Source organism: Chiloscyllium punctatum, chromosome 10 (assembly GCF_047496795.1).
Source record: "Chiloscyllium punctatum isolate Juve2018m chromosome 10, sChiPun1.3, whole genome shotgun sequence".
Classification (NCBI taxonomy): Eukaryota; Metazoa; Chordata; class Chondrichthyes; order Orectolobiformes; family Hemiscylliidae; genus Chiloscyllium; species Chiloscyllium punctatum.
This window is the reverse complement of record NC_092748.1, coordinates 57,195,521-57,210,171: the sequence shown is the minus strand read 5'-3', so window position 1 is coordinate 57,210,171 and position 14,651 is coordinate 57,195,521. Positions and strand designations below refer to the sequence as shown.

At 40.2% G+C, this 14,651-nt stretch overlaps 1 protein-coding gene across 18 annotated transcripts in view; it reads left to right on the top strand.

The window, feature by feature from the left end:
- LOC140482183 (ferroportin-like) overlaps positions 1-14,651 on the top strand; it is a 72,395-nt gene that overhangs the window by 19,648 nt on the left and 38,096 nt on the right. For 14 of the 18 annotated variants that reach the window (XM_072579229.1, XM_072579220.1, XM_072579227.1 and 11 more), the window contains one exon: positions 606-713. The gene's annotated coding sequence lies outside the window, so the exon portion shown is untranslated. Of the gene's footprint in view, positions 1-605; positions 765-8,298; positions 8,375-14,651 lie in introns of all 18 variants that reach the window. The other 4 variants (XM_072579233.1, XM_072579218.1, XM_072579234.1 and 1 more) reach the window with 2 other exon arrangements.

The following is a 14,651-nucleotide window of genomic DNA, read 5'->3' as shown; positions in this document are numbered from 1 at the left end:
TGTTTACTCCTTCTCCATCTTCAACCTGCATGACATCTTGCGTCTCATTCTTCTAGATCCACAATTATAAATGTGTTCTGTAACTCGTGTTTCCTCTGCGAAATTGTATTTCAAATAAGGAGTGCTATTCTTTACACAAAGTATCCTTTAAAAGACACCATTGTCTTGGGATTGTCAATATCTAAATTCCTTGTCTTCAAAAAGCAGACCAATGTGGGCATCATTGCCTGATAAGTGACATAAACCATATGACGTATGGAAGTTTGCGAAAATAATAATACACCCGCTTTATAACATGTTGATCACATAAATTTACTGTGGCAATTATTTTCATTTCCTTTCTTTTCAGAACAAATACTTTTACTTAGAAAATATTTCTCAGAATGTGGCTGTTCCCAATAAGGCCAGTAATTATTGCCCATTCCTAGAAGGAATTGTTGGACTTTGACAACAACTCTGCAGTTATGATGTCATTTCTATTGAAAGGAATTATTCTGTTTCCAGATTTTTAAAACTGAATTCATATTCTCAAATTGTAGTTATATGTCTTAAATTGGTATTCTGCATAAGTGGCCAAATATTTACCGTGTATTTATTTTCTCCAGAAAGATCACAAGCTTAGACGAAGAACTCAGTAGTCAGAGATGTCACTTCACATTACTTAAAGCTGATCCCGGCTAGGAGAGCATTACTGAATCTAATGATTTAACACAGTGAGTTACTGAACAAGGATAATATGACATCTGCTGCTTGAAGGCAGGCTGGTACAGTATGTTATGAACTTTGCTGATTTTTATTGTATGTATCCGCAGATGAAATGGAGGAGCCTTCACTTGTTAAAATGATGAGTAATCCACTGCCTGTTTGCATAAGATGAATCAAGCTGGTCTGGTTATAATAGAGGTTTACAGCATGGAAACAGTCCCATCTGTCCAAATCGTCCATGTCCACCAGATATCCTAAATTAATCTTGTCCCATTTGCCAGTATTTGGCCCATATCTCTCTAAACCCTTCCTATTCATAAACCCATCCAGCTATCTTTTAAATGTTGTAACTGTACCAGTCTCTACCACTTCCTTTGGCAGTTTGTTCCATCCATGTATCACCCTCTGCGTGAAACAGTTGGCCCTTAGGTCCCTTTTAAATCTTTCCCCGCCCACCTTAATCCTATGCCCTCCAGTTTTGGACTCCCCTACCTAGTGGAAAAGACCTATCCTTGCCCCTCATGATTTTATAAACTTCTATAAGTATGTATCCATTATCAGTTGTCAGTATCATACAGCAAAGCTGCCAGTTCTACAGAATGCTGAGAGACACAGAACATTAATGGCATCTGTGGAGAAAGCTCAGATGACCATCTGTAACATCTTGAACAGCTGAAATTTGTTATGGACCAGGCCAGACCCCCTCAAAACATTTCAAGCAAGTGGCCCAGACCCTAACTTTGCTACTTGTTTTAAGCACATGTAAAGTGGACATTCCAGGATGTATGCAGCTGGTCAAACCACTGAGTTTTAAACAAAACAGGATTTATTTATAAGATTACCGAATGAAACACAAACAAAGGAGAACAGAATACAAAATAACTTCAAACTATCCAAAAACCGAACAGATTGTCCCAACTTAATGATGCTATTCCAAATACTTGCAACAATCCCCACAAACACCCCTTGGCACAAAAGGTAAAATCAAACACAGGGTCTTCCAGGAGATAAATCAGAGAACACCAGCCTGGACCTGCTTCTTTGGGTCCAGCAGCTTTTTTTTTCAAAATTCTACTGCTAAAAACCAAACAAAACAAAACCAGAGAAAAGCTGAGCTGGGAGAACTGGCCACTCCCCTGCTACGGAGAAGTTTTCTATTTCAAAGACTTGAAAACCTGTTGCGCGAGGCAGTATCTGTTAGCTATAATCAAACTGTCCCTAAAACCCATCAACTTAGACTTTTCAGAGTGTGTCTTCCATGACCTCTCCGAAAAAAAACCAAGGACAACATAACCTTGTTAAAGGAGCAACTTTGTCCACATTGATGTGAGATACAATGCCGGGAGGCATGGTGGTTTTGTGATTAGCACTGCTGCCTTACAGTGCCAGGGATCCTGGTTTAATTTCACCCTCGGGCGACTGTCTGTGTGGGGTTTGCACATTCTTCCTGTGTCTGTGTAGGTTTCCTCTGGGTGCTCAAGTTTCCTCCCACAATCCAAAGATGTGCAGGTTAGATGGATTGGCCATGCTGAATTGTCTCTTTGCAAGGTGGGTTAGGCATGGGAAATGCAGGGTGACAGGTTTAGGGTGCCTCTAGGTAGGATGCTGTTCAGAGGGTCGGTGGACTCGGGCTGAGTGTCCTACTTCCACACAGTCGGTTTTCTATGATATCCCCTTTCTTTTAAAAAAACAAGTTGATTTTGTAAATACATTAGGGATGGCCATTTGTATCGTCCAGAAATTACAATGCTTAGCTGCATTGGATTACAATGTCCTACTTATGCAAACAGAAGTCTAGAAATGTGTGCAGTGTGGCACATATCATCTATAGGTTCCTTCTGTGTCAGAAATAAGCTTGTCACCATACTAGACTGGGCTGCACACAATGAGTTTAGGATATGCAACTGAATCATTTAAAATGTACCTTTAAAATCCGAGGATTGTTGTAGAATGCTCTTCTGAAATTGCATCATCCCATTAGCTGATTCAACATGTGATAGACACATTCAGAACTGGTGGCATTAACACCAAGGACGAATCAAAAGTGCTATCCTGGGATAGATTACATCAGGTCCTGGGACTTACTTACCTTAATGTTTTTGAAGACACCTAACACAACCTCCCCCTTAATATTGACATGCCCTAGATTTTCAACATACTCCTCTGTAACCTTATCCATGTCCTTCTCCTTGTGAATACTGATGTGAAGTACTCTTTAAGGACCTCACCCACTTTCTCCATGCATAAGTTCCCTCCTTTATCCTTGAGTGGGTCTCTCCTTTCCTTCTTGTTCCTAGTAGGTATATAAAATGCCTCCTTAATCTTACATGTCAAGGACATTACATGACCCCTTTTAGCCTTACTAATTCCTTGTTTAAGTTTTGTTTAAGAGTTTGAAAATTATCTGTGATCTCAATACTTTTGGCTCAATTTATCTTTCTCTTTGAAGTTTTTCCAGCTTGCATAAAATGGAATAAGCAAACAATGCAGATGAGCTCTGCAATTTCCTACTGATTGCTGTTTGTGTTACATGCTCTTGAATGCAGTACAACACTGTTTTTACTGTCCCCACTGTTGCAACGTTCTGCTCTACCACTGATGGTTAGGAAACTAGGGAAATTATCACCATTGAGCTGCCCACCATAAACATTCTGGGTATCACCATTGACTAGAAACTGATCCAGCCATACAAGTACAGAGGATACAAGAGCAAGCCAGAGACTGGGAATTCTGAAGCAATGGCTCACTATCTGACTCCCCAAAGCTTACCATCTATAAGGATTAAGTCAGGAGTGTGATGGAATATTCTCCATTTATGTGGATGAGTGCACATTCACTAACACTGAAGAAACTTACCATAATTTAAGATAGAGCTAAGACATTCTGCTTGCTAAGCACCCCAGCCACCTCCTTAAACCTTAATTCTCCCAGTCATGGCATACACTAGTTGTAATGAATACCATCTGATTATGTTTATGTAGCTCATCAAGGCTTCTTTTGACAGCAACCCCCAAACCTGTGACCATTACTTGAAAGGAAAGAACAGTAGGGTGTGTGTGTACGCGCACATATGGGGTGGAGTGGAGGAGTTTAAATAAAGAACCCACCTGAAAGTTGCTTTGCAAGTCATACTTCTGACATGGCCATATATTGTTGGATCTTCATCATTGCAGGGTCAGAATCCTGGAACTCTTTCAGTCAGGCTGTATCCACACAACTTGGAGTGCAGAGAGTCAGGTGGCTCACTGCCAATTTCTCAAGAGCAGTTAGGAATGTGTAATAAAAGCTAGCTTCACATGTTCTGTGATTGAAGAAAAAATCTCAAGAAAAAATATTAATTGTCTGAAAGCAGACTTAGTTGTGTTAACTCACTTGGCCATTCAAGTAGTTCAAGTACTTTATTCTTTAAAACATGAATGGAATGTACTTTTACTATTTAATATTACAGAATTTGTTCGTGTAGAATTCTGTTACCTAAAAGTTGACTATGCTATTTTCATAGGACTTTTTCCTTTATATGGAAGAACCACTTTAAGCTTGACTTTCTGGTGAGAGCTGTTCAACAAAGCCCAACAGTAACAGTATTATCGATGAGACCTCCAATGGAATTTTATAGATGGCAAACTATTTGAGAAGGAAATTTCAGCATTAGATCATTGTGAAAATACTCAGTTGGGAAGAATTTATTTTTAGCGGCTGCAATAGATTTTATTGTGTGTATTCTTGATTATCTAATTTTCAACATGTACTTTTGAGTTTTAAGTAAAACTGTCAAAATGTGATAGTTTAATAAACATTTCTTCTTTCTTGAATCTATGAAATGTTCTGTGGTGCTCAAATATTATAATAAATAGCTGCAGTAATGAGTTCCTTCCCAGAATGTATTGCATCAGGGAGGCATAATTATATATTCCATGGGTAACTACTTCACTGTTACGAGATTAATTCTTCCATAGGTGTAGCAGCACATGATTCAAATCATTTTGTTTGATCAATTGAAATTTAAGAGTTTTGATAAGGTAAATTGGTCATGTACTGAATTATTTTTGCCACTATCATTTTACAGTTCCTGCCGGTCTCATTAAAATCAGAATTATTTTTAAGTTATCTTCATTAAGATCAGCAAAATAGATACAGATACAATCTATTTTAAGAATATTTTCATCTCAATCGGTCAGAAGGAGGAATTGTCTGAGATCTAACTTAGTAAAACACATGTTCCCATATTCTTATGTATGACAAGTGACAGTGTTTCTCCAACTAAGACAGCAGATGAAGCTTTCAGTGCTAAAGTTGATCTTTCCATTTTTCTCTTGGAATTACATCTGAGGTCACATAGACAAAATAAAGCAACCTAAGTGAACTAAACAGCGTTTTAGTCTCTAACGTTAACCCCATTGTTTGTTTCAAGTGAATCAGTTGAAAGAAGCTTACGTTGTGCACAAATACAGCAGAGGAGCTGCATGATAAGAATGACTGTGAAAAAATTAGAAGAAAAGTGTAAAAAAATTAGGAAGACAAATAGGCTATAAAATTAAATTAACAAGAAACATTAAATAAAAATTTTAGAAGCAGATCTGTAAAAGAAGGAAGGCTGGAATGGGTGTAGACCCATAGACTTAGGCATTGGTCTTTTTCAGATTGGCAGGATATGACAAGTAGAGTGCCACACGAGGTGCTGGGGCTTAATGCATTATAATTTACATCAATGAGTTTTAGGTGTGTGAAGGCATGATAGCTAAATTCACAGACAGCACAGATATAAGAAGGTGTGTTGTGATGATGAGTTCTTCCCAGCCCCGGAAGAAAATGGATGTTGGCAAGTCATTTGGAAAAATTGGTTGATGTTGCCAGAAATGAGATTCTTGGGGGAGAAAAATGTTTGATTCTCGAGCAAGGTTTGAATGTCAAAAGGCTTATTTGTATCTATTTACATAGATTAGCATGCCTTTATTACCTAATCTCACCACATTAATATGCATTTCCTGTTCTTCCACATGCTGGATGGCAATTAGATGATGCCAGTTCCCAATATACAAGTCACAGCAGGTACCTGGCAACACCAGTCACTACTCACTCCCCAGACCTCTATTTAAGACCATAAGACCATAAGACATAGGAGTGGAAGTAAGGCCATTCGGCCCATCGAGTCCACTCCGCCATTCAATCATGGCTGATGCGCATTTCAGCTCCACTTGCCAGCGTTCTCCCCGTAGCCCTTAATTCCTCTAGACAACAAGAACCTATCAATCTCGGCCTTGAAGACATTTAGCGTCCCGGCTTCCACTGCACTCCGTGGCAATGAATTCCACAGGCCCACCACTCTCTGGCTGAAGAAATGTCTCCGCATTTCCGTTCTGAAATGACCCCCTCTAATTCTAAGGCTGTGTCCACGGGTCTGCAGTATTTGGACTGCAGTCACCAACATCTCAGCTACATTCCACAGTTTGCAACCATCCACATCCCTCAACCATTAAAGTTGGCATGGGACATATAGGAGCCTTACCTCATCTTCATCGCCGACTTACATTCGATGCAGTTTGCACTTCAGTATTATATTTCCAGTGTACCAGCACCTTTCATTGTAATGCTGCTGCCAAGACCTTTTGAATGCAGAGACAGGCACCCATCTCATGGCTTCAATCAGGGTGCACCTCAGGGCTTCTTGCTTGCCCTCTCAGCAATAACTCACTCTGCATTTACTTGGATGTTCACAGCCTTTTGCATTTTGTCCCGTTAGCCAGAGCTTAAAGACTTACAGTACTTCTGCCTTGCATGCTGTTTAGCAAGACACAAAGCCAGGCAACTTGTCGTGGTTGTCAGTAGTGATCAGTCAAAGGGATGGACTTGTTGTTTACTTTAAGGCACCATGTTACATCAGTCTCACATCTGCACTAAATGCCAGCACCATTGTGCATCAAGCAAATGGCTACATTTCAAATTCCAAGGATTGTAGTCTTGGAATCCTTGGTTCCAAGTCTTGGTTTTCAGTCAAGCCAAGGAAGACAGTACTCAGTCAGGATGTCTCAACAGAGTAAGTCTGATAACAGTCCAGAGGTTTGGACATGGCCAAACAGTCAGTTAGAATCTGGATGTAGGTTTGCTCGCTGAGCTGGAAGGTTTTTTTTTCAGACATTTCATCACCATACTAGGTAACATCTTCAGTGAGCCTCCGAATGAAGCATTGGTGGTGTGGCCCGCTTTCTATTTATGTTTGAGTTTCCTTGGATTGGTGATGCTATTTTCTGTGGTGACATCATTTCCTATGGTGATGTCATTTCCTGTTCTTTTCCTCAGCAGATGGTAAATGGGATCCAAGTCAATGTGTTTGTTGATAGAGTTCCGGTTGGAGTGCCAGCTTCTAGGAATTCTTGCACGTATCTCTGTTTGGCTTGTCCTAGGATGGATGCGTTGTCCCAGTCGAAGTGGTGTCCTTCCTCATCCTTATGTAAGGATACTAATGAGAGTGGGTCATGTCGTTTTGTGGCTAGTTGATGTTCATGTATCCTGCTGGCTAGTTTTCTGCCTGTTTGTCCAATGTAGCGTTTGTTACAGTTCTTGCAAAGTATTTTGTAAATGACATTAGTTTTGCTTGTAGTCTGTAAAGGGTCTTTCAAGTTCATTAGCTCCTCTTTTAGTGTATTGGTGGGTTTGTGGGCTATCATGATGCCAAAGGGTCTGAGTAGCCTGGCAGTCATTTCTGAGATGTCTTTGATGTAGGAGAGACTGGGACAATACATCCATCCTAGGACACGCCAAACAGAGACACACTCGAGAATTTCCCTCAAATTCTTTCTAAACCTCCTGCCTTCCACCTTCCTGGTCCTTCGACTGCCGCTTTCTGTCACCCCATCCACGCCACTCATAATTTTATACACCTCTGACAGGACCCCCTCAACTTCGCTGCTTCAATGAAAACAGCCCAAACCTATCCTGCATCTCTTCCTAGCTCAAATGCTTCATTGCAGACATTTTGGCAGATCTCCTGTGCGCCCTATTCAGTGCAAGCATATCCTCCCAAAGCAGGTGACCAGAAGTACACAGAGTATTCCAGCTGTGGCTTAACCAAAGTCCTGTACAGCTTCAACATAACCTCCCTGCTCTGATAATCTATGCCAATACTGATAAAAGCAAGGCAAAAAGAAAAACTGCAGAAAGCTCCCATACAAAGGGACTTGGGGTACTTGTGCACAAAACTAGCATATAGGTGCAGCAGGTAATCAGGAAGGCTAATAGAATGTTGGATCTTATTTCAAGGGTGTTGGCGTATAACAGTAGGGAAGTCTTACTGCAACTGTACAAGGTGCAGATGAAATTGCATCTGGAGTACTTTGAGCAGTTTTAGTCCTCTTGTTTAAGAAAATATATTCGTTCATTGGAGGTAGTTAAGAGAAGGTTCATTAGGATAATCTCCCTCTGGAGGGATTGTCTTATCCGCTTAGATTAAATAGGTTGGAACTGTACTCATTGGAATTTAGAAGAATGAGTTGATCTCATTAGGTCTGGATGAGTTGTATCCCAGGCTGCTGTGGAAGACAAAGTAGGAAATCACAGGAGCTCTGACCCAAATTTTTAATTCTGTTCTGGCCACAGAGGAGATGCCAAAAGCTATGCCAACTGCTGGAGCTGTAACTGTGACCTGAAGGTGACCATCTTATCCTGTTGACTGGTAAGGTAACATTGTGCTAAACCTTTATTCAGGTAGCTGCTTCCAAGAATGCACTGTGGACTTGTATTGGATCTCAATGTTTGACCCACAAATCTATCAAGTTACCCTTCCAATTTGTGCCAGATGACACTGCTTCATCTCATTTGTTCATGATATTGTCAGTGCTATAGCCCAGGCAGTAAGCTATGCCAATGTAACGGGGTACAAGACATGACAGATCTCATTACAATGGCACCACCATATCAACACATCTCATTTGCGAAAAGGAAAGAATTCCAACTGATCTGTGATCATCACTACCACAAGGCACAATATCCTTGAGAATTCTCATGTTCCTGCTTCGCTTAAGAGATGGATGCCTTACAACAATGGTTACAAGGAGACAAGGATGGCAACCATGGCATTATGCAAACCACTGACTGAGTTCAAACATTGTAACAGTGCCGCCCATTCCTTGATAACAGCCATTGTGGAATAGATGATAGGCCTGCTGAAGATCAGGTTCCAATACTTGGTTTATTCTGGGAGGGAGTAATACACCACTGACAGAGTACGCCACATAATTCTAGAATCTTGTGCTTTGCACAACTGGAGCAGGGAAAAAAGGAGTTGTAATGGACTTTGAGGAGCTAGGAGAACACCAGCTGTCTTCAATGAAGAAAGATGCGTGAGGTAGTCCATTTTGAAAGGCAAATCAGGGCACTTAGACACTTAATGGTAAGATCCTGGGAGTATTGCTGAAAAAAAAAGAGACCTTGGAGTGCAGGTTCACAGTTCCTTAAAAGTGGAATAACAGGTCTACACAATAGTGAAGATGATGTTTGGTATGCATGTTTCTGTTGGTCTGTGCATTGTATATAGGAGCTGGGAGGTCATGTTGCAGCTGTACAGGATATTGGTTAGGCCACTTTTGGAATATTGCATGCAATTCTGGTCTCCCTGCTATAGGAAGGATGTTGTGAAACTTGAAAGAGTTCAGAAAAAATTTACAAGGATGTTGCCAGCATTGGAGGGTTTGAGCTATAGACAGGAGCTGAAATAGGCTGAGGCTGTTTTCCCTGGAGCAACGGAGGCTAAGGGGTGACCTCATAGAGATTCATAAAATCACGAGGGACGTGGATAGGAATACAAGATCTTTTCTTGCTGGGGAAGTGCAAAACTAGAGGGCGTAGGTTTAAGGTGAGGGGAGGAAGATTTAAAAGAGATCTTAGCATTTTTTTCACGTTGAAGGTGGTGCATGTATGGAATGAACTACTAGAGGAAGATCTGGAGGCTGGTACAATTTTAACATTTAAAAAGCATCTGGATGGTTATATGAATAGGACAGGTTTAAAAAGATGTGGGCCAAATGCTGGCAAATGGGACTAGATTAATTTAGGATATCTAGTCTGCAACGACAGGTTGGACCAAAGGGTCTGTTTCCATGTTGTAGGTCTCTATGAGGACATTGAGCAGGAGGAACATTACAATCAGTATGAGAGAACATACAACCCAAACAGGACTAATTGACACCCAGCTCCAATGAACATGAACTGGGTGCAGTGATCATTCACTGACTGTAAATCTGTTGCTGGTTGAAAGGCAAGTGGTCCCTGTCTGTTCCCAGAGTCAATTACAGCATTTGTTTATTTGTCCATCTTTGCTTTTGCTGCTGCTAATTAAAATGGAACATTTTCAACCAATTGAAGGTTTTCCAATATATGTTTGCCTTTATTGAACAAGGGAATATATTAGTCTACACTGCTCATTTTGGAAAGAGTAGTGCTCTCAGACAGCATTCTAAGATGTGATTACACATCAAGTAACCTGTATAGTATGGTTCTTCAATAGTAATGTGTTTATAAATGTGCAATTTGCAATGAAATGTCAGCCATGCCAAATGAGACCCTGTGTGGGGGTCTTATATTGCTGGACTCACAAACGTAACAAGTCTGTTACTGATGCAGTTTGTGTCCTGGAAGTGATTCTTTTTGGTTCTCCTCCCATGCATGTATGGTGAAAGGTAACTCCTGGCTGGCAGCACAAATATATGATACGTAGCTGAGATTTAAAATGGTGCCAGTGCTGGGAGGTCCCAGCAATGTCAAATACCTCTCACTCTAGCAAGAGAGAAGATAAGGTGAGTGGGATATCATAGAGGCATGGTGAGTTGCAGAGCATAGCATGAGAAACTTTACCAGGACACTCAAACTTAACTGATTGGTGGTAATATTCAGCTTAAGGAGTTTTCAGAAGTATATAGATTGAGCAAGTGATCAAATATCAAAAATCTGTCTTGTTTGGCAGGAAGAATAAAAATGTAGGAAATACTTAAATGGAGAATGAGAACAGAATTCCAAGCTGCAGAAGAATTTTAGTGTTCTAGTGAATGAGTTACAAACAGTTAGTATGCAGATACAACAAGTGATTAAGACAGGTAATGGAATCCTTGCCTTTAGTATGAGAGGAATGGAACATAAAGGTAAGGCTGTTGTGTTTCAGCTGTACAGGGTTCCATCTTGTATACCATGTGGTTTTAGTTGCCTTATTTAAGGCAGCATGTAAATGAGTCGGAGGCAGTTCAGAGGATGCTGATTAGATTGACACCTGGTTATCTCAAGAGGATAGGTTCGACAGGCTGGGCTTGTTTCTACTGGAATTTAGAAGAGTGAGGGGTAACTTGATTGGAATGTATAAAATGGCAAGGTGGATGTGGAAAGGATGTTTTACCTTGTGGATAAGAGATGGATAGATTCTTATTAGGCAGAGGAACTAAAGATTATTGGGTAGTTGGAAATGTGAAATTAGAAACACAAAAGATCTTGTAGAATGGCAAAGCTGGCTCAAAGGGCTAAATTAATTCCTGCTTCTGTTTGGTTACGTTCCTATGTTCAAAAAGAAAAGCTCAGTATTGAGAAAGAGGCCTATAATTTGACATAATCATCAGTCACCAACTCAGATTCTGATACTTCAATATCTTCAAGGCTAGTACAAAGTTGGAATCAGCAAATGGTGAGAAATCTAGGTTTGAATAGCCTGCAAACAGGACAGTGGCGAAGGATAATTTAGTTGTCAGTTCATCAGAAGGTGAGGTGAAAGATCAGGACTGCTGAACAGAACTCGCCTTCTTGCAAAATAAAGGAGAAAGCTGATGGGCATTCACACCAAGTTTCTGGGTGCTTTGGTGGCCTGGCAAACAGTCTTATGTCATTGCCAAGGAGCATGGAGGAGTGTGGCTCTAACCTAGCAAAGGGTAGAACTCAGAGCTTGCCCTTTTTTTTAATATATGTTCCAGCTCCTGTCATGCAGCACACCTGATGGCACTTCAATTGCTGACCCCATATCTGTCGCAGCCTTGGGTGGATAGATGATTTATTCTGCTGGCTCCCTGAGGATGTGGCAACACTAACAACTCCACGAATACACTTCCAGAAACGCTTAAGTACTTCCAGATACATTACAATATAAACAATTCTAAAAGAAACCTTACCTTGAATTTAGTTTCCTGGTCTTTTTAAATAATACCACTGTAAGGGCCCATTTTGCCACTTCATGCTTATAGTCACTTAGTATGACAAAACATGGGTATTGCTGATAAAAAAAAGCTGTCAAAACTCTTTGTCTTGCACTTACACAAAAAAAAATGAAATTTCAAAGGAAGCAACAAAAGCCAGTGTATTCTTCATGGCAACACCTCAACCAATCACCATTCTCTTCTTAGAACTTAGAATCTCTACAGTGTGGAAACAGGCCCTTCGGCCTAGCCAGTCCACACTGACCCTCTGAAGAGTAATCCACCCTGACTCATTCTCTTATTTCTTTATGTTTCCCTTAACTAATGCACCTAACATTATGGGCAATTTAGCATGGCAAATCCATCTAACCTGCACATTTTTGGATTGTGGGAGGAAACCGGAGAAAACCTATGCAGACACAGGGAGAATGTGCAAACTCCGCACAGACAGTTGCCAGAGGCTGGAATCGAACCTGGGTCCCTGGTGCTGTGTGGCTGCAGTGCTAATCACTGAGCCACCATGCCACTCTTTCAATACAACTTGTTGCTTCTTTTGAAATTGGGCATTCCTGCATCTGTCATGATGAGTGTAAGAAAAAAAATTTTCATAGCAAGTCTCATTTTTCAGCAAACATTTTGTACTTCTTGTTTGCACTGAAATGGAGGAATATGTTACCTGTACTTGCGTTCCCCAAATCAGGAATCCTGGCATTACATCAGCCAGTTATGATTTGGAGATGCTGGTGTTGGAGGTTATAGTCCAACAGGTTTAATTGGAAGCACTAGCTTTCGGAGTGCTGCTCCTTTATCAGCTAGTTGTGGAGTACACAATTGTAAGACAGAATTTATTGCAAGAGTTTGCAGTGTGATGTAACTGAAATTATACATTGAAAAATATTTTGATTGTTTGTTAAATCTCTCATCTGTTAGAATGACCGTGTTAGTTTCACTTCTTGGTCATTCTAACATGGTCATTCTAACAGATGAGAGAGACTTAACAAGGGCACAGTGGTTAGCACTGCTGCCTCACAGCGCCAGAGACCCGGGTTCAATTCCCGCCTCAGGCGACTGACTGTGTGGAGTTTGCACATTCTCCCCGTGTCTGCGTGGGTTTCCTCCGGGTGCTCTGGTTTCCTCCCACAGTCCAAAGATGTGCAGGTCAGGTGAATTGGCCATGCTAAATTGCCCGTAGTGTTAGGTAAGGGGTAGATGTAGGGGTATGGGTGGGTTGCGCTTCGGCGGGGCGGTGTGGACTTGTTGGGCCGAAGGGCCTGTTTCCACACTGTAAGTAATCTAATCTAATCTAACAAACAATCAAGATATTTTTCAATGTATAATTTCAGTTACATCACACTGTAAATTTTTGCTATAAATTCTGTGTCTTACAATAGTGTACTCCACATCAACCTGAAGAAGGAATAGCACTCCGAAAGCTAGTGCTTCCAATTAAACCTGTTGGACCATAACCTGGTGTTGTGATTTTTACCTTTAATCACCCAATTAGGCTGTATCCATTGAGAGACTGCAACATGCAGAAACATTCCTGAATGCAGAAATGAAGCAGCCAGCATCAAAGCAGGCAGAACAAAATAGGATAAAAGCCCCATTGTACCAGTTATACTCTGGGAAATGTTGCATCTGTAAATTTAAATTGTCCTTGTAGGAATGCACTGACAGTATTTTGTGTACAACAAAATGTCAACTACATATAATCATAAGAAAGGAATTTTTTGAAATCGAATCAAAATTTAAATCTTACTATAATCAGCAACTTATACTCAAAAACCAATAACTGCTTCACACCAAAATATCCAAATCTCAAACATTTCTTCTGAAGTTGCTTGGGTAATTTTTGACATCCAACATTTAATTAATTTAGAAGATCAAAGTAATGATATTTGAGGAGGAAGGAAATAGCTTGCATTTATGACTTAATGATTTCTAAATATTTTACAATTAATAAAACAGTTTTTGAAGAGTAGTCACTGTTGTACTATAACATGGCAGAGAATTTGTTGCCAGTATGGTCTCAAGCTGTAATGTGATAATGATCAAATCATTTGTTTCTTTTGGGATATTGATTAAGGAATAAGTATTGACAAGAACACTGAGGAGAGCTCACCTGCTTTTGTTCAAAATAGAAGCCTCTGGTGAAAATGTGATCTTTTATGTACCCCTAAGGATAAATGGGTTTAGCAGGTGATTTAAAAGATGTTGCCCCCCCACCCAATAGTACAGCATTTCCTCAATACTGCACTGGAGTGTTAGACTAGCTTTTGTGCTCAAGAGCTAGTGGATCCTGAACACAATCTTCAGTGCAAAAAAGTAATCCTCTGTTCTCTTGTTTAGTAAAGCCTTTCAATAAACTGAATAACATGCCAATACCTTTGTTAAAGTAACAGGTGCTTATGACTAAAGCTGAGTAGCTTTATTTCAGCTCTAGTTAAATTGAGTGCTCAGCACAAAAAGTAGTTGTTCAGTCCAGTCAGCTGACAGCAATCTCCACCAGCCTTGTTAGCTACTGTATTCCAGTCATTATATCCTTCTATTGCATATGGTCTCATGCCAATCTAACTCCACCGTAATTATATCTATGCTATTTGACTTAACTACTTCTTGTTCCACTTTTTGCCATTCTTTTAAGTAGAGAAGTTTTTTCTACAATCCAGTTGAATTTATTTATAAGTGTTGTATCTATGACCCTAGTTTTACACTACATTTACAAAATCACATTCTCTACATTAACCCTCCCAAAATCCTTCAGAACTTTTCTAAAGAATAAAA